Source organism: Halichoerus grypus, chromosome 1 (genome assembly GCF_964656455.1).
Source record: "Halichoerus grypus chromosome 1, mHalGry1.hap1.1, whole genome shotgun sequence".
NCBI classification, from domain to species: domain Eukaryota; kingdom Metazoa; phylum Chordata; class Mammalia; order Carnivora; family Phocidae; genus Halichoerus; species Halichoerus grypus.
In genome coordinates this window covers 102,340,566-102,361,041 of record NC_135712.1, presented here as the reverse complement: position 1 = coordinate 102,361,041, position 20,476 = coordinate 102,340,566, and the positions used below count along the sequence as shown (strand labels likewise).

Here is a 20,476-nt window from a genome sequence, read left to right as displayed (position 1 = left end):
GGCACAAAATAAAACCTACTTCTCCAGGAAAGTTTCCTGCTGCCTCCTTGGTGCCAGGCCCTCCTTGAGCCAAGTGTCAGGGACCAAAGTGACAAGACAGACAAGCCTGACCGTGTTAACTGGCCAGCAGACAGATGGCCCCGCAGCTTGTTACAGAGGAGCATGGTCAGCATAATGGTGGGGAATAAGGAGCGGTGAGAACACCTGGAAGACTCATGCTGAGACCCGATGGATAAGCGAGGAGTTTGCCCCCAGTCTGGTGGGAGATGGGAAAGAGGGCCATGCAGGAGATTGCTGGGCACGCAGAGAAGTTCAATAAGGCTGGCCAGGTTGAGAGGGATGGGTTTGGGGTCCCATTTAAAAATTTTGACTTTATCCTTTTTTTTTTTTTTTAAGATTTTTAAATTTTCTTTTAAAGTAATCTCTACTCCCAACATGGGGCTCAAACTCACAAGTGCCACGATCAAGAGTCACATGCTCTACTGACTGAGCCAGACAGGCACCCCTGGACTTTATCCTAAGAATAACAAGAAACCTATTGCAGGGTTTTACATGGAGAAGTGATACAATGGATTTGGATTCTAGAAAGATAATTCAGGGTAGAGATTGGATTTGAGTGGGAGAAACATGGAGGCCTGAGGTTTGACTCAGCTGAGAGGTAGCAGACGTCTTCCAGGTGAGAGATGATGGTAGGCTGGTCTTAGGAAGAAGAGGCCTCCAGGAAGAAAGAAGTGGTGTTTTCATTCATTCGCTTATTCCACACATACTCATTGTGCATCTTTGAGTGCCTACGCGCTGCTTCAGCTGCCCTGGATACAATAGTGAACAGTCTCTGCCTCTTGGAGCTACAGTCATCCTGTAACACAAATGAGTATAAATGAAACCCACACGACACCTGATTTTATGACCAGGCTGATGCTTCCCTCCCTGATCTCACTCTTAGACGGAAAGGTCAAGTCTAGTTGACCACGTGTTTCTCTGGCCAACCTCCCCAATGCACAGTCAGTGCATACCTCTGACCATGATAATGGCATGCCTAAGTCCTAAAAGCCAGAATTTTCTCCTCTCCCCCAGGAGCCGCTCTTGCAGCTGCCATTCCCCCACTAACAGATCCAGGAAAGGGACTGATTCAAAGCTATTCAAAGCCAGGCTCACAAACTAAACCACCTTACAGTGACAGAATATCATCATCAACTCTGCTACCCAGTGGTATCTGGTGCTAGAAGGTAAACTTTGCAATGAGACCATTGGGTCTGAGAAACCCCAACCTCCACAGTAATTGTTGCTATGCGACTATATGGCAGTGATTCTCCACTTGTGGTCTCTGACCACTGGTGGGCAGGGAGGGTCTCAGTGACAGAAGGACAACTGAACCATGCCAGATCTTTTTTCTGCTGCTGGAGGCCCATGATCTACAGTTACACAGTCTTTTATTTTTACCTAGGGCAGAGGTGTGTGTGCGCAAACTCAAGATACCTTCAATCATATATGCAAGTTCATATGCCTTAAATAAGGGAACCCTTACCCCGCCCTGAAAAATGAAGACAGCGGACTTAAACTAGGGGGACCTAGATAGCACTGTGCACAACCAGCTCCTTGGGGCTGTGGTGAAATGCAGGTCATGGGATTTTTATGTGAAAATCCCCATTTTTAAATGTTGGCAACTAAGGGCATTTTTTTAAAAAAACATGCAGTTTGTAATCTTCTTCTTTTCTTCTTCTCCTTCTTCTCCTTCTCCTTCTTCTCCTTCTCCTTCTTCTCCTTCTTCTTCTTCTCCTTCTTCTTCTCCTTCTTCTTCTCCTTCTTCTCCTCCTCCTCCTCCTCCTCCTTCTTCTTCTTGGAGAGGTGCAGAGAGAGGAGAGAATCTTAAGCAGGCTCCATGACCAGTGCAGGGCTCCGTCTCACAATCCTGAGATCATAACCTGAGCTGAAATGAAAAGTCAGATGCTTAACCGACTGGGCCACCCAGGCACCCCAACGGTTTGCAATCTTCTGTGGGCTGCATTCTTCCTTTATCTTATCGAAGGCTGTCCTGCAGAAACCTCTGCTTGTGGCATATACTTTTTTTCCCCTTTTCACTCCTCACTGAGTCCTTTGGTCCCTCATTATGTCCAATAGGAGTGACTCAAAATTGGGCAAAATGTTCTTGCATTTATAGAAAAGTTATATACAAAGTAAGTTTATGTATATACAAGGATTTTATATAAGGAAGAATTTTCAGCTGGGGTGGTAGCAGTTACTGTAAGTAAGTTACAGTTGTAAATGTTTCTCTGAAGGGAGAAATTTCTGAATTCTGGTCAATTTACAAACACATTATGGAACACAAACATTATTTATAAATAAAAGAAAAAAGTGCATGCAAATGTATTAAATATATATTTACACACAGAACATATGAGTACATAATATATTTTTCTTAGGAATTGTCAGATACTTTTTCCTGCATCAAATGGTGAGGACTATTTAAAGTAAAAAAGAAAGAAAATCCATATATTTTGCATGGATATTTTGTTACATCTCTTATGGCAAGGAATAACAAAAGCAGGTGCCTCTATTCTGAGTTATATAGCTTTAGATTGCTTTTTAAATTGAATACAAGTTTCAGGAAGGAAAAAATTTTTTATATCTCCTTCATGATTGTCATCTTTTGCTTTCTAAAAATTAAGGTATTTGCTTCTAAAAGAAGTAATCTATTTGGTCAATACTACTATATTAGTAGGTACCTTACAGCTTTATAAATTTGTTTTATGCACGGTATCCTTACAATCAGCTTCTCATTTTTATTTACATCCTTAAAAACATCTCTTGGAGGTAGAAAATACAGGTTTTAATAAAGTAATGAAAATAAAGGACTTAATGCAGTGCCTGAAATTTGATAACCATGCAACATGTCAACAGTTATTGTTATGCTTAATGATATCACTGCTGTTGTAAGCCTGGTTGACATTTGAAAAAACTGAGTCTTAAGTAACCGAAGTCCATTATTGTAAAACTAGTAAGTTTTAGAGACTAAAAAAAAGTTTAAGACACAGTTCTACTGACCTAAACTCCATAGCCTTTCATTTATAACAAAAAGAACCTTTTGTTATTAGAGCACCTATTTATGTGCTGGGTACATTGCACATATTAGCTCATTTAATTTTTTTGCAAGTACAGTTGACCCCTTGAGCAATGCAGGGGTTAGGAGTGCCAACCCCCCTGCCCTTGAAAATCTGCATATAACTTTTGGCTCCCGCCAAATTTAACTACTAATACCCTACTGTTGACCAGAAAAGAAAATGTTAAGAAAATCACTTAAAAAGTAAATGCGCTTATAGTACTATACTGTATTTATTGAAATAAATCTGTGTATATGTGGACCCATGCAGCTCAAATCAGTGTTGTTCAAGAGTCAACTGTATTGTATGAGGTTTCATTTTATAGATGAAGAAACTGGAATTACAAAAGGGCTAAATCACCTACCAAGGTCACATTGCAAGTGAGTGGCAAAACCAAGAAGTGCTCCTAGACCTGAAGCCAAAGCCCCTGACCTTCTTCCAGAGTACATTGTCTCTTATTACATTGTATCTAATTGATGCTGCAAGTAGCAAGTATTTTATTTTTAACTGATAGGAAGCCTTTGAGAGGTTTAGGTCACTAAGAGAATAGTCTTCGTTTCATAAAATTGCTGGCTAAAGTAGGAGAAAGCAGTCATCTTGAATAGATAGGTTTTTCTGTAAAATAAACAAAAAGGTTTTGTTCTTGGTTTAAAAAAAAAATCTCTATTTCTTTCCATGTCTGGGAGGTGACCTTTCCGACGTTACACCGTGGGTAGAATTCATTCTGTAGGATGTGAGTGGGATTTGGGGAGTATGATGGGAATGACTGATGAATCCATACCCCATTTGTAAGTGGCTTGTCATTGTTAAAAACAGTGCAGTTCTGGTCTCACAAATGAACGGAGAAAACATAAACGATGGATATAGGGAAATATCAGTTCGGATTAGGTTTAGCTGTGAGTGACCAAAAACAGCCTCAAATGCCAGCGCCTCACACAAGATAGAATTTTATTTCTCGTGCATGTAAAAGAAATATGGAGGTCAGGAATTGAAGGCAGTTTCAAGATGACCGAAGATTTTTTCGTGTTTTGCTTCTCCATCATCGTCAATACAGGCCTTTCTTCATCATGGTCCAGGCTGGCGACTTGAACACCTTCTATCACATTGTAATCCAGCTGGTGGGAAGGAGGAAGGGCCCATCTCCCTTCCTTTCAGGACCCCTTCCAGAAGTCACACCTGACGCCTTTGTCTAGATCCAGTTAGCCAGAATGGACTCACATGGCTGGAATGTACTCACATGTGTGTGACACAGCCCTGGTTGCAGGGGAGGCTAGGAAATGGAGTCTCATCCTGGGGTGTGGGGGTGAGGAGATACTCTCTCAATGAGGAAGAGGGAGAGAACAGCTACTGGGGGACTAGTAGTCTGCCACAGAAAGAATGGAAAGGAGATCACTGTGTAACAGAGAAAGATTGCCTCAGGTCCTGTCTTTGAGGATACCTTATGTATGCTTTGCCTAGGATGGGAATCCTGGGACAAATGTGCGGATGTGGGTCCTCACCTTTTACGCTGAGTGCCTGCCTTCGAATGAATGATAGAAATGTTTAGGAGCCCATGCCTTAGAAAAAAAAAAAAAAAGATGACAACTTTATCATTTTTAGTAGCTCCTTTGCACGCTGCTTCACTACAAATAAGACCTACCTGAGGAATTACATTACTAATGAATCACTAGCTCAAAACCTGCTCTTACTTTCAGAAGCTTGCGACTTCCATTTGAAGGTCTGAGCTCCCTGACATAGACACAGACTGCACGAGGGGCATGGATTCCGAAGTTCTTGCGACCCGCTCTCGTCAGCACACATACACTCAGGGCATCTCATCATGGGTAGGAAGTAAATACATGCATTGGGAAGAATTTTTAGGGAGCTGGCAGCTTTTCTGCTTTCTCCCGTCATAGTACTCTTTCCTCTCAAGGAATATTGAAATAATAATGCTAGCAACTATTTTTGGAATGCTCAACCCATGACATACATTATTACACTTAAACTTCAGAACAACTCCGAAAGGTAGGCTTTATTCATTCTCATTTTATAGACGTAAAAGCTCAGAGACAGTCACATAACTAGTAAGGAAAGTTGCTGGAATTTGAACTTGTGTCTGGTGGGCTCCAAAATCCATACCCTTTATCACCATAGCCCCTCATCTTTAAAAAATACAAGAAGGTACAAGGACCCATTCAATGTTTCTTTTTGTGTAAGTAGCCTAGGGAAAGTAGAGAGGTTTTTCCTGGTCCTTGGACTTGGACAGGGACTCCCTGGACCCTCTCATCGGTTCTCTACTGAACCAGTGAACTTAGCAACTGCCGCTGTTACAGAGCCAAAGGAGCAGACTGCTTAGAGCTCTCCAGGGAGGGAGGTCATAGCAAAGAGCTGGGCTGGAGCCCTACTCTTTCCCCAGTTTCTTGCTTTTCACCACTTTTCTGGGGTTTTTTGTTTGTTTTTGTTTGGTGCTTCTTTGGTTTTGTTTTGTTTTCGCAGTCGCCTTCATCTTATAGCTGTCCCTAGTTACCAGATGACTGTGTCTCTAGGGCTTTGGGTTTCTTCGTCCCCCTGGGGGAGTGGGGGATGAGGAGGGGGAGAAAGGGAGGTAGGGAAGGAGTAGAGGGGAAGAAGGTGGTTACAGAAAGAAGAGCAAGGAAACTACTTTCCCTGTCATTCTCAGCAAATTTTCCCTCAGTCTTTATTGGTCCAAATAGGTCAGGTGTTTGTCCCTGACCCAATACGTGAAACTGGGAGGTGAGATAATGCAAGTTAACTTTGAGCCACAAATCCCACTCCCAGATTAACTTCCCCCAAGCACCTGGGCTTTGCATGAGAAGCTGAGGGTACCCAAATAAACGTAAAGGTTATATTTATAAAAGACTGGGAATAGGGCTTGGGAAAGCATCTAGTATCTATTGGACTCTCCCTGTTGTGAGAATCAGCCCCCACCCGCTTCTAGCAGCACCCCAAGACCCCAGGAATTAGGGCTCATCCCTTGACTCGTGACTTTTGGAAGGCTGCTGACCCCTAGTGTTTAAAGTAGAGCATTGTACAGAGAATCCAGAGATTTGGGTTCACCTTTGAAATGAGAATCACAAAAGCTGTGCCATCCCTTCACACAATGAGGGTGTGAGCAAAATGAAGTTTCTAGAAGTCCTTTAATGAGCCCAAAGCCCCCAGCCACCGGCACATGGATGTTTCATGAATACTTGCGGAGTAAATGAAGAACCCAGATGTCACTCAGCTCTCCTGCCCCCCTCCCTAGCCACTGCTTTCACTTGTACATATCAAATATATCAGCCTGCTTGTGTTCGCAAATCAACAACTACTGAGCAACCAATTGTATTTGGAATATGTGCATATAAATATGAAAGTATGCCAACAACCCCAAATTCACATGTTTTGTGACGTGGAATGCCACTATGCTGGTAGGGTAGCAGAGAAGACACTGATTGTTCAGAGCTTTTTATTTTAACCAAATCAGCAAACATTGCTACTAGGAGCCCTATTTTGAGCTGTGGGTGAAGCTGGGTTAGATGGGGCCTTCCCTTGGTCCATGCTTTTTAGGTAACAGCGTATTTCCTGGGTTCCATGTTTTGGGGTAGGTGCAGAGAGGAAAGGCAGGTAAATGGTAATTATAAGATGAATCTTGAGAAAAATGGAATAACGTTATTGTCTAAATTTTGTTTTGCTTTTAATTGACTTCCAATTCAAGTGTAACGTCGCAATTCTCAGGATGAGAGAAATTTGGCGCTAACCTCTGAGGAGAAATGAGCGGCCCCTGGCTGCGGAGGGCACCGAAGGACAGATAGGATTTCTCAGTCTGAGGTCCGGGGGAGTGTTCTGGGAAGTGGTGGCAGCCACAGCTGTAGAAGTTCCCACAGCTGTTTGGTTTTGGCAGGCCAGGCTGCTGCTGACTGAAGAGAGCGGGGCTGCTCCTGGCCAGGGGCTCTCCTGAGGAGGAGCCTGGAAGAGCCCTTCCAGGAGAGGAGTCACACTCTCGCTTTCTCTTCCCCTTTGCACGGGGAGAAGGGAAATGGGCAAGTCCGTGCCATCGTGGTCAGATGGGTCACGGATGGGGAAAAAAAAAATCAAACTCTATCATTGTACCAGTTTTGTTAGCCTCCTCTTGTCTCTTAAGTAAAGGCAATGCTACTTATTGTCAAGATCATCATTATTAATACAATTTTGGTATTTTGTTGAGAATGAAGATAGATACTAAATATTCTCGCTTTCAGCTGACAAATTGCTTGATTCCACTTTGGATTCATTCTTCTCTTCTAAGATACATAGTGTTCTTACAGAAATACAGATTTTATTCAGTCAGTGTTTCACTGAGACTTAGAAAGCTACTTACGTTGCAAACCAATCCCAATCAACCAGTTTGAACAGTCCTATTTTAAGCTGTGTTTGTGCTTCAGGGAGAAAGTGATGGAAGCGGCTCCATGTTGGCTTCATGGGACTGATGTATGAATAACAGGCAAGTAATGGACGACCTGGGGTTCGTGCCAGCAGAACCCCCCTGCCCCCACTTATCTGATTTCACAAGCACTTGACACGGGCTCTACCTTTTAAAAATGTGCCAAGTACATAAATTTGGTTGGTATGTTTTTCTAAGTGCTCTCTGTGACTCTGTAAAAGGAGGATTAACTATTAGGAAGGTTACAACACTAGGTAGAAAAATAAAAGTATTTTTAGAATTGTGTTCTCCACAGGTTTACTTTTAGCTTCAGTGTGTTTCCTTTGGTTTGGTTTTTGCTCCCCCCATACCACCACATTTGTGTGTGTATGTGTATGTGTGTATGTAATAGATAATAACTACTTAGGAATTCTCTTGAGAAAAAGTCTCAGTCTGAGAAATGTGGGGAAACCATGGCTGGAGAACTCTGACACAGCTGTTGAATTTTGGCAAGAAAAAGAAAATGGAGTTCTCCTTTGTTTGTTTGAGGCACCATTGTAGCATGCTGCAGTGTGATTTGCGACAGAGGGAAGCAAATGCACAGGAACGTGCTTCATACCTACTGTCTTATTAGGTCCTCAAATAACCCTTTGAAGCAGGTTTTATTATTCTCCTTGTAGAGATGAAGAAGTTGAGGCTTAGATAAGTTACGAAATTTGCCCCAGGCATAGTTTCTAAAGGGTGTGGCCAACTTCTGAATCCAGACATTTCTTAAACTCAAAGACCCTGTTCTTTCTACTATACCAAATGGTGCAGTACTCAAGTTTTTGTCTCTGAAATAAAAATACACGCAACAATGAGCATTTATTCCATTTAGTGTTTCTCAACAATAACAATGGTTTCTCTGGAGCCCTTTATATATTCACTGAGATTTTAATTGCTTTGTATTCATTTTGAAAAAGAAACTATTAATAATAAGCGTATTCTGGATCACCTGGATTATCACTTTATAACCGAGTACTACTCTACTACGTAAGCAATTTTGGTTCTAATTATGTTTACATTGACACCAAGAAGTATTTCTCCACCTCAGAGATTTGCTAGCTGCTCTCCCAACACCCACTCTCCCTTTCTTCCTAACAGAAGACTGATTTCACTGCAGGGAGCAATATTCCTGTATTACCCAGACTCCCTTGAATTTAAGAATGGCCATGTGACACTGTTCTGGCCAATGATACGTAAGTGTTATTGGGTGGCGCTTCCCAGAAAGATTCTTAAATGTAGCCACTTAGCAAGCTAATGCCTTTTGCACTCTCTATTCTTTCCTCTTTTCTAGCCTAGAAAGAGACTGAATTATGACCAGGAGGGCAAGAAAACATGCTAGGGATGGCTGCAAATGGAATGAGTATGACTCTCTAGTGACTGCAAAAAACAAAACAAAACAAAACAAAACAAAAACAAAAAACCCCCAACAAACATCATGACAACCATGAGTATGGCTATCTACAGACGATTTATTATATGGGAACAATAAGCTGACTTTAAAAATAGCCTTAGTGTGATAATAATTTACATACCATGAAATTCACCTGTTTTAAGTGTACAATTCAGTGATTTTTTAGTACATTTTCAAAGTTGTGCAAACATCACTACAATCCAAATTTAGAAAAATTCCACCACCCTCCAAAGATCCTGCTTGCCCAATCCCACTCTCAACCCTAGGCAACTATTCATCTGCTTTCTGTCCCTATAGATTTGCCTTTTCTGGACATTTCATGTAAACAGGATCATACAATGTGCAATTCTTTTGCATCTGGCTTCTTTCACTTAGCTTACCGTTTTTGAGGTTTATCCATGTAGTAGTATATATCAGTAATTTATTCTTTCTTATTGCTGAATAATATTCCATCATATGGCTCTCCTATGTTTTGTTTATCCATTCACCAGTTCATGGACATGTGGATTGTTTCTACTCCATTGATATGAATAATGCTGCTATGAACTCATACATGTCTTTGTGAGACATGTGTTTTCATTTCTCTTGGGTGGATACTTAGGAGTGGAATTGCTGGGTCACATGGTAAATTTATGTTTAACTTTTTTTTAAAGAAACTGCCAAACTTTTTCAAAGTTGCTGCACCACCTTACATTCCCACCCACAATGTATGAGGGTTCGGTTTTTCCATATTCTCACCAATAATTATTGTCTTTTTGATTATACCCATTCTAGTGGTCATGAAATGGGATCTCACTGTTGTTTTAATTTGCATTTATTTCCCTAGTGACTAATGATAATGAACATCTCTTCATGTGCTTATTAGCTCATTTTTTTAATGGGTTTGTCTGTCTTCTTATTGGTTTGTAAGAGATCTTTGTATATTCTGGATATATATCCTTTATCAGAAATAATATCTGTACATATTTTCTCCCAAACTGTGTTTTATATTTTTACTGTATTATTGATAATTTTTGAAACACAACAGTTTTTAATTTTGATGGAATCTATTTTTTCTATTTTTTTGTCTTATGGATCATGCTGTTGGTGTTGTACTTAAGAATGTTTTTCTGTGTCCTTTGTATTTCCATATAGATTTTAGGATCAGCTTGTCAGTTTCTGCCAGAAGTCTATTGGAATTTTGATGGGAACTGTGTTGTATCCACAGGGCAATTTGAGGAGAATTGCCATCTTAATTATATTGAGTCATCTAACCCATGAATATAGAATGTCTCTCCATTTATTAGGTCTTCTTTAATTTCTCTCAGCAATAATTTATAGTTTTCAGTTTATAAATCTCATCTTTTGTTCCTTAGTTTCTAAAGTCACTGTTTTATGGACTTTCTTCTGCTAAATCAAAGTCCTGATTCATGTTCTAATTGGCAGATAAAATAGAAAATTAAAGGAATAGAAGTAGACTTAACATACATACATAATGTTTTTCTGTGAAGGCTGCATACCATCTTGGTGCATTAGATGAATGATCAGTTTCACAGTGGACAATGGAGACGGTGATGAGAAAACTGAGTAAGCACCTGGCATGCAGGACATCCACACACGCAACCCGAATGAACCTTCACTTTACAGTTAGTACCAAATGTGTAAAAGCCAATAAAGCAATATCATCTGTCACAATAACTATTTATTCACTGTGATTAATTGGTTGTACATCATGTTTGTTTATATTTGTAAATTTGTTTCATGTATTATCAGCATAAAGAATTTTTACCTAGTTTTACATTTATTGACCCAATGTTTTTCCCTTTAATGGGTGTCTAGTATTCAACATGGGAAAACACTGATTTTAGTTTATTAGTTTACAAAGCATTTTCAGCTTACCATCTTATTATTCTCAGAGCAACCCTGGAGCTTCAGTAAAATAAGGGTTTTTATTATTCCCACATTATTAATGATGAAACGAAGATTCACAGACATTAAGTGATGTGTATAATTTTATACATCTATATGTGGCAATTCTGGGATTTAAAATTAGGAATTCGGTCTCCAAATCCCTTACCCTTTCTGCTACATATATTAGTGATTATTGATCACTTTCTTAAACCCCTTAAACACAAGGGAAATAGAAAACTTTTGGGAGGCTTTGCAATCTAGGTAGGGAGGTAAAACCCATGAAACATGCTAAAAGTAAAGTTAGTGTGAGAGAACCCACAGCCCAGACACTAAGTTCTGTTGGCATCTAGAATGCAGACAACTCTCTGGACCTGAGGAATCAAGTAGGAAAACACGAGCTGAACGGTGGAGAGGGTACTATCAGGCAGCCCAGAACCATGCACCACCCCAACCTGCCTTCAGTAATGGAGCGCTCATTCCCCCCCAGCTTCTGGGAAGGTTAGCAGTCAACAGTTCTCATCCGGGAGCCTCTTTGGGGATTGCTCATGGCCAAAGAGAGCTGCCTTGCCCAAGGTCACATGCCCTTCTGAAGGGCAGCCCTTATCTAATGCCCGGTTGGTGCTGGGACATAAAGTCCTGGCCTCTTTCTCCCAACTTGGGTCGACTCTGAAAGGCCAGCCCAGCCCCAGAGCTCCCTTACAGGATCAGCTAGGCTTTGCTGTTGCTGCATCAGAAGCCAGCTTCCCCTTCTGCCCTATATTACTTCCTCTGGTCCCTCCCAGCTGTGGACCCCCAGCGTGCTCCTCGATCAAGTTCCTGCTGATGACTTCCAAATGATCTCTAAGATTTCCAAGGAGCCAAAACAGCATGAACAAAGGCATAGAGGCCAGAATTCTTCTTGAGGCCATAGCAGAGAATAAATGGAATAGAGTGTTTTATAGAAGCTAGAAAACAGGGCCCAATGGTGGAGGACTTTGAAAAACAGAATGAGGTATCAGCCTTGATGGAGAACACCCCAGAAAGCCTTAGCTGACCCACATGCCCAGTGAGAATATTGGAGCTGACCCTGACATTCCCTTGGTAAAATGAATGTGTCACCGAGATATTGGCCCAGACCCTGAACATTTACTGCCCCATTCATCTGATCCTATGAACTGTGCCCTGAAGCCGGAAAGGGAAAGTCTGAATTTAAGATCTCCCTTGCCAACTTTCTTCTTGTGTGACTTTAAAACTTCTGTTTCTCATTTGGAAAATGGGTATGTTTTGAGGACTGAAATACTCCTAATTTCAGAGGCAGTTCATTGGTATCACGTGACAGAAGGCTTCTATGCCAAAATAACTCTGGGTGTTGCTAGGCTAAACTAAATAGGGACTCCTGGGTGGCTCAGTTGGTTAAGCATCTGCCTTCAGTTCAGGTCATGATCCCAGGGTCCTGGGATTGAGTCCCACATCGGGCTTCTTGCTCAGTGGATAGCCCGCTTCTCCCTCTGCCTGCCTCTCTCTCTCTCTTTCTCTCTCTCACTCTCTAACAAATAAATAAAATCTTTTAAAAAATAAACTAAGTTAAATGGATATCTTTACTGTAGGATTTCTTAGTCTTTAATATGTTGCTGTGTCTTGTGGTCTCAAGGAGGGGGATGTAATCTAAATCATCTTACCTTAACTCATCAGGAAGACCTTTCCCCACTCCTGACACCTTCTGAGGAGCATCTACTAGGCTTGTGTCTTGCTGAAGTCATATTGAGAAACCCTAGTCCATTGTACAGGCAGTTAGTAAATGTTAAATCAGATGATACCAGTTACCATGGTCTGCCCTGCCTGGACCTTCAACTAAGTTAGGATTCCCTCAAAGACAATTATCATATGATCTCACTGATATGAGGAATTTGAGAAACAAAACAGAGGATCATAGGGGAACAGAGGGAAAAATGAAACAAGATGAAACCAGAGAGGGAGACAAACCATAAGAGACTCTTAATCTCAGGAAACAAACTGAGGGTTGCTGGAGGGGAGGGAGGTGGGAAGGATGGGGTGACTGGGTGATGGACATTGGGGAGGGTATGTGCTATGGTGAGCTCTGTGAATTGTGTAAGACTGATGAATCAAATAATATATGTTAATTTTAAAAAAGGAAAACAAAGTTAGGAATCTCTCAGAAATATGGTAAGACTTCACATTGACTTTGGTACTCAAGATCAACATGGTCCTGCTTATTTAATTTGGCTAGGTATAGTTCACTTCAAGGATACCTCCAAATCATGACATGTATCTTTTAAAGAATGGTACTCTCTCAAGCTTTTAGATTGGGGAGAAACATGGGTTTCCAGTGCATGCCCTCTTCACTGAATAGGTAGCGGCCACCCTGCTGTGCTGAAGCAGATGGTGGCTACCTTGCAGGGACAGAGCAATGTGTTGAGAAGGATGCTGAAGCTGTGTTTGGACTATCTGAGCAAGTGTGCTCTGATGGATTTGTGACATCATCCATTAACACAGTCCTTGCTACCTTTATTTTATTTTTTCTAAAGATTTTATTTATTTATTTATCAGAGAGGGAGAGAGAGAACAAGAGAGCAAGCGAGCACAAGCAGGGGGAGCAGCAGGCAGAGGGAGAATCAGGCTCCTCGCTGAGTAGGGAGCCCGATATGGGACTCGATCCCAGGCATCCCGCTACCTTTATTTTATTTTTTATTTTAATTTTTTTTTAAGATTTTATTTTTTTGACAAAGAGAGACACAGCGAAAGAGGAAACACAAGCGGGGGAGTGGGAGAGGGAGAACAGGCTTCCCACCGAGCAGGGAGCCCGATGTGAGGCTCAATCCCAGGACCCTGGGATCATGACCTGAGCCAAAGGCAGACGCTTAATGACTGAGCCACCCAGGCGCCCCCTGCTACCTTTATTTTAGACTATAGTTTAACTTATACATTCCTTTGCGTGTTGAAGACAGTGGGAGAAAAGATCAATCATAAACCATCCCAAATGCAGCACATTCAAAACTAACTCATTATCATCATCTTCTCCTCTGACTTGAGTCTATGCCAGTATCCTTCATTTCAGATAACGGCAGTGGCCTCCACCATCATATCCATGATATCCATGACCACTCAGTCACCAAGTCTTGCCAATTTTGCCTTCTAAATGTGTCTCAAATCATCCCCGTCCCCATCACAGCCATCCCTGCCCTTCTACAAATGCTATTAATTCTCACCCAACTTCTACAGCTTCTCCCACGTGGTCTCCCCCCATCCAGTCCTGTACCCTTTAAATCCCTCCCCTAATTTACCTACCTGTCTATCTGTTCAAGTGGGTCTCCTTCTCAAATCCTCTAATGAATTCTTCAGGGTAAAGCCTAAACTCCTAAATTTGGCATTAGAGGCTTCCCATGTCTGGATCCTTCTTATCTCTGGTCTCATTTCTTGCTATTTTCTTATGCTCTACCAAAACTGATCTGCTGAACAGCTGAACTCATGCTGTTTTTAGCTTCCATGCCTTTGCTCTACCTTCTGCCTGAAATGTTTACCCTGCACACTCCGTCCTTTACCTGCCAAGTTAACTTCTACCCATCGCTGGAGCTCAGCCATCACCTACTCCAGAGAATCTTTCTTGACCCCTCCTTTTCCCAGACTCGGTTAGATGCCCTAACCAGTTATATATATTATGTCTAAATAATATCAATTCTGCAATGTATAATTGTCTGTCTGTGTGTCTATCTGCACCTTGAAAGAGAGGATGTGTCTTGTTTCATCTCTGTATTCCTTGTACAGTTAACACGCCTGTTTTATCTTAAACACTCAATAAACCAAGGAATGGTATGGACCAAGTGAAGGAATTAAATATCTATGATAAATAAAACTAAGCCAACAGCAGCTCCTGGACATCAAGAATATAACCCATGCTCAGATAAAGAATTCTCTTTGTGGATTAAGAATGATTGCCATGGATGACTGGTAAGGTCTGAAAAGGCAAAGCGGGCAACAGGGTGTCATGAGTGAAAATGACACCAGGAAGATTCTAATAACCTAAAGTGTCGTATAAAGCAACATGGACACCGAGTTGTGTCTTTCTTTCCCTGAAAACCAATCACTTTGAGAAGTGCTTAGCTGGGTTTAAAGTCATTTTCCCACTTTTGTGTGTGGCCATTCTGGGTATTGGTCCATATCTGTACTTCCGTGGCTGCCTTTTTAAAAATGCCTACAATTTGGCTTATTTTCTTCATGGATTGCTATGAAAAGAACACCTTACTACTGATGAGATCAGATTAAAGTTAACCCAAGTGATCCTATGGTGAATTACCCATGAGATTAATACTTCTTTTCAACCAGATGACAACAGTGGAGGAACTGAATGTAAGCTCTCAGCTCCTGGTTGAATTCCTTACTGTACTTTTGTCGCTGTGTTTTCTGCCAGTCATAGCCTCGACACCTTGGTTTTGAATGGCCTCGGGAATATGGTCTTCCAGACTCTTTAGTGTCCCCACTGTTTGGATTTTCTTTTTTATACACATATACTTCCAGTGTGCTACAGTCTAAGAACCCGAATTTAAAATAAACATGCAGCCCCCTCTCACTCATCCGATGGTGAGACCTTCAGCAACTGAAGCCAACTGAAGCCTAGACGTACACCCTAAAGACAGGCAACACAGTCAATGGTGATGTGCAAGAGTGTTTATCAAGTCCATGTATAGTACACTCAAGTAGCACAGGAGTGGGCACGGAGGAGGAAGCTGCCATTGTGTGAAAATGTCATTCATCCTCAGATGGTGCTAAATGAAGAAAGCATTTTACACCAAAGCAGTAGCTTCAGTGCTCCTATCCCAGGGCCCACGGTCAGAGTGCTGTCTCTAACACTACTGTCCTAGGGATAGAAAGCAGCTGGAAAGCTGGAAACCATAGCTGGGTATACTTTAAAGCGGGGACAGTAACACTCTGAGATTCAAAAGTAAAGCGGAGAAGAGTGTACACATAGTGTAGCGAGGCTGACCACTTGGAAACGCCCTGAACAACTTGTCATCAGCTTTCCTCTGCCATCTCCTCTCTGATCCTTATCACCTCAAGTTCATATCATCCTCTTCCCCAGGAAGGGGCATTTTGGAGCTATGGGCAGAGCACTGTCAGGGAGTCTGCCGGGCCTTTGCATGTCTGTAGGCCAGCCTGGGGTACAGGAATGCCACTACCATCAGCCCCCTTAGTGCCAGGGGCTTTGCTCTCCTGAACGCATGCAGCCCTCATAACCACACTATGAGGACACACTGAGGCTCAGAGAAGCCAAGTTTCTGGGCAAAGAGTCACTGAGCAGGATCGGGTGTGACCCGCTTCGAGGCCCTGCCCAGGTCTGCAGAGATGTCATTAAGTCCTTTTCCTTTCTGGCAAATTATATAATTTTGTTAATGTAAAAAAAGTTCTGTGTTTCAGGTTCTTAATTTAAAAATGAAAAAAAAGTTTAACCGTGTGGTCCTTACTCTCTGTCTTCTTTATAACCATTTACTATAAAATTTAACAGCTTGAAACAACAAACATTTATTATCTCAGTTTCTGATGGTCAGGAATCTGAGAGCTGCTTGGCTGGGTAGTTCTGGCTCAGAGTCTCTCATGAGGTCACGGTCAGAATGTCCATCAGAGCAGCAGTCCTCCAAAGACTTGAGTGGGTCCTCTTGCAAGTTGGCTCATTCACGTGGCTGGAGGCTGGAGGCCTCCACTCCTCACCATGTGGCCCTTTCCATACATTGCTTGAGTGTTCTAGAACATAGTGGCAAACTTCCCTTAGTACAAGTGATTGGAGAGAAAGAAAACAAGAGAGAGAAAGCGGATGTGTCTTTTTAAACCTAGTCTCCACAGTAGCTGGTGTGTTGTTTCTGCTTTTCTTTTCTTTTCTTTTTTTTTCTTTTTTTTATTATTATGTTATGTTAATCACCATACATTACATCATTAGTTTTTGATGTAGTGTTCCATGATTCATTATTTGCGTATAACACCCAGTGCTCCATTCAATACGTGCCCTCCTTAATACCCATCACCAGGCTAACCCATCCTCCCACCCCCCTTCCCCTCTAGAACCCTCAGTTTGTTTCTCAGAGTCCATCATCTCTCATGTTTAGAAGAAAGTCACTGAGTTCAGCCTTCACTCAGGGAGAAGGGAATTAGGTTCCACTTCATTAAGGGAAGAGCATCAAAGAATTTTAGACATATTTTAAAACCACCCCACTCTCTCCACTCTTCTGAGGAAAACAAGACAAAACAGAAAGAAACAAAAAAACCACCACCCCTAAAAGTAAATCACTTTGCTTTTTCTGTTTGACTGTCACTTGCATGCTCTTACCACCCAGTGGCTTCAGTTAAGAAAACATTTCCCCACCCCTGAACTGCTTCCTAAGGAAATGGTTATTTGCATAGCAGAGAAATCTTTACTTCTCCAAGGGATTTACAGGGACTGGAAAATGTACAGATAATACAACTTGTCCTTTTGATGAAGCTCTGATTTGAGCCAGGCATTTGGTCTAGAATCTGCCTTCCATCTTTATCCTGTAGGCCAGTGACCTAAGGGAGGCCACCAGAAGGCTGAGCTGGTACCTGGGGCTCTCGCGTAGATTGGCCCCCACAAACTTTTCTCCTCCTGTGGCCCTAGATGAGGCCTGAGCCTCAGGGTGGGGATTAGCCTGCTGCCTGGTATTCCTAGCCTCAGGACAGATGGCTCAGGTCTTTAGGTCCTGGGAGCCATCTCTCCCTGGGCCAGTTGACCTTGGTTGGAATCAGCCAGCTATTTCGAGGTTTGAATGAACCTATACTAATTACCAGGGTCACCTGGCAACCTGGAGAACTCTGCTGTTGGCCATTCCCAGCTCTCTGACCAGACTCCAGGTGGACATTCCGTAAAAAGACTTCTATAGCTCCAAGAGGGTGACCCTAAGGTTAATTCTATAGTTTAAAGTGATTTTTTTCTTAGAAGAAGAGAGCAGAACCAGTTCTAAAATCAATGTGTTTTTACCTTTCACCCACTGCACCTACCTTAATCAGAATAAGTATTAGGAACTTCTGCCACTTAAATCAGACATCAAGACTAAACACTTGAAATTATGATTTCTTCCTTTGAGAGGAAATGATTAAAATTTCTACAAATTACAATTATAGACAAGTTATACTTAAAGAAAAATATATGGATATATATTTGTATATATATAATTTATGTATATATATAATATGTGTGTGTGTGTGTGTGTATAATCAAGTGAGTTTATCAGTATAGAATATTTTAAAACCTTTAGCTTTCATTCTGCCTGAAATCAAGTGCATTTTACCCTAAAGGGGTAGAGGTAGTTACTAGAACAAAGTAACTGAAACCTGAGGATAAAGAAGAAAAGAAAGAAAATATGTGCCTCTCTTTGATCATTCACTCCTCAAATGTTTACTGAGGTGAATGCTACAGTTAATTTTCTAGATGCTGGGGATAGCTTATAAACAAAACAAAGCGCCTGCTATTCTAGAGCTGATATGATACCGGGAGTTAAACAATAAACAAACAAGAACATATGTAGTATTTTAAATGTGGTAAGTGCTATGGAGGAAGACAAAGCAGAGGGAGAGGGTAGGGAGTGTGGGGGCAGGGAGAGACATCAAGTAAGAATTACAAATTTAGACAGGGTGGTCAGGGAAGACCTGAAAGCTAAGGCAACATTTGAGGAGAGATCTGGAGAAAGTATGGTAGCAAGTCACAGGCTATCCGGGGTAAGAGAGTTCCAAGCAGAAACAGAGAGTACAAAGGCCCTGAGGTAAGAGAGTGCTGAGCTTGATCAAGGACTGTTGAAGAGGGCTTTGTGGCAGGGCCCAAATGAGAGGAAGAACAGGTCCTGTGGGCACTAGGAGGTAGATGATAGAAATCTCTGCAAGCTCTTAGCAGGGCTCTGGCTTCTATTGTGAGTGAGATGAAGACTATGAGAAGGCTTTGAGCAAACCTGAGAAATAATATAATCAGATTATCTCTTAGAAGTATTCTGAGTATTTTGTTGAGAATTTGTCCAGGTAAGGCAGGTTGGAAGGCCAGAAGCAGAAAGTCGGGATAGAAGAGTTTTGCAGTAATCCAGGTGAGAGATGATGGTGGTCCGGAACAGAATAGTGGCAGTGGAGGTGGTGAACAGTGGGCAGATTCTGGATATATGTGAAGGTTCAGCCAAAGAAGATTTGCTGGTGGGCTGTAGGGTGTGAGAGGCAGGAAAGAGTCAAGGATGACCCCCAGATTTTAGGCCTGATCACCTGAAAGCTTGGAGCTGTCATTTACTGAAACAGGGAAGACTGTGGGTAAAGAGTTTGCAGGAGTCAGGTGTTGGGAAGATGGGAGTTCGTTTTGGGCATAATAAATTTAAGATATCGATTAAACATGCAAGCGGAAATGGTGAGTTTGCAGTCAGATGAAGGAATCTGAGTTAAGGGGTCAGTCCAAGCTAGAGGTATAAGTTTTGAAGTCACCAGCCAAGAGACTGGATGACATTTCCAAGAGAGTGAGTTCCAGATAGAGGACAAACCCAAGGACTGAGCCTTGGGTATTCTAGTGTAGCAGTGTCCAGTAGAACTTTCTGTGATGGAAATATTCTCCATGTGCTCATCCAGTATGACAGCCACTAGACACAAGTGGCTATTGAGCACTTAAAATAGCACTAGTGCAACTAAGGAACTGAATTTCCAGTTTTCTGAAATTTTAGTTTAAGTAACCACATGTAACTCAAGGCTACCATACTGGGCAGCACAGCTCCAGTAGCTAAAAGTGGAAGAAGCAGAGAGGGATCAGCAGAGGACAGGTTTTAACACAGGAAAAGAACCAGAAGAGAATGTTGTCTCGGAAACCAAATATACAATACTTGAATAGTGCTCATAGATTTAGAAGATCTGGAAGACTGGGAATTGATCTTGAGATTTAGGAAGGTATAGCCATTTCAGTGACATGGGGGAGACAAAACTGACTGGAGGGTGTTCAAAAGAGAATAAAGGGCAGAGGGAAATGTAGACAGTAAGTCTGGGACGACTCTTTCGGGAAGCATTGTGGTTGTCTAGGAGAGTGCGGGAGTAAATGGACTGGGGAAATAGAGAGGAAACCAGGCGGTGCCAAGGGCACACTTGGGGTAAGCTGTCATGAATTTAAAGTGAGTGTGGTGGTATATTTTTCTCCAGCCACATTTATCAGCCTGAAAAGAGGCACAGAGTAGCAAAGAGCTCAATTTAACCACAGTTGGGATTTAACTAACTGAGTATGAAGTTGGTGGTTATAATGATGGACCATGGAATCTAAGGTGTGTAGGAGAGAAGGGAGGACATAATGGGACTGAGGGATGGAGGAAGATGGGCAGTGTATGGGGTGCAGGGCCTGCTGTAGTTGAAGAATTATTGGAATTAGAATACTAGAGAGAGTTGGCTGGAATGAGAAAATGAGACTGTTGGAGAATAAGAGGATTGACATTGAAATTTTGGAGGTCGTGACGTTGGTGATGGCAAGGTCAGGATAGGACCATGGGAGTTGGTGTCACTGAGATAGAATGGAAGAGGAAGGAAGTCAAGGAACTTACAGGCCAAGATATCGGAGGGATGTCCTAGTTGACATGGAAATCCCCAAGAATTAGAACTCACGTCAGAGAGTGCGTCTTCAAGGCATGAAGCAGGTAAGCTAGGGGGAGG

At 42.0% G+C, this 20,476-nt stretch overlaps 1 protein-coding gene across 5 annotated transcripts in view; it reads left to right on the top strand.

Moving 5' to 3' along the window:
* Nucleotides 1-20,476, top strand: part of LOC118551455 (IQCJ-SCHIP1 readthrough transcript protein) — a 737,664-nt gene that overhangs the window by 649,751 nt on the left and 67,437 nt on the right. The gene's annotated exons all lie outside the window — the stretch shown is intronic.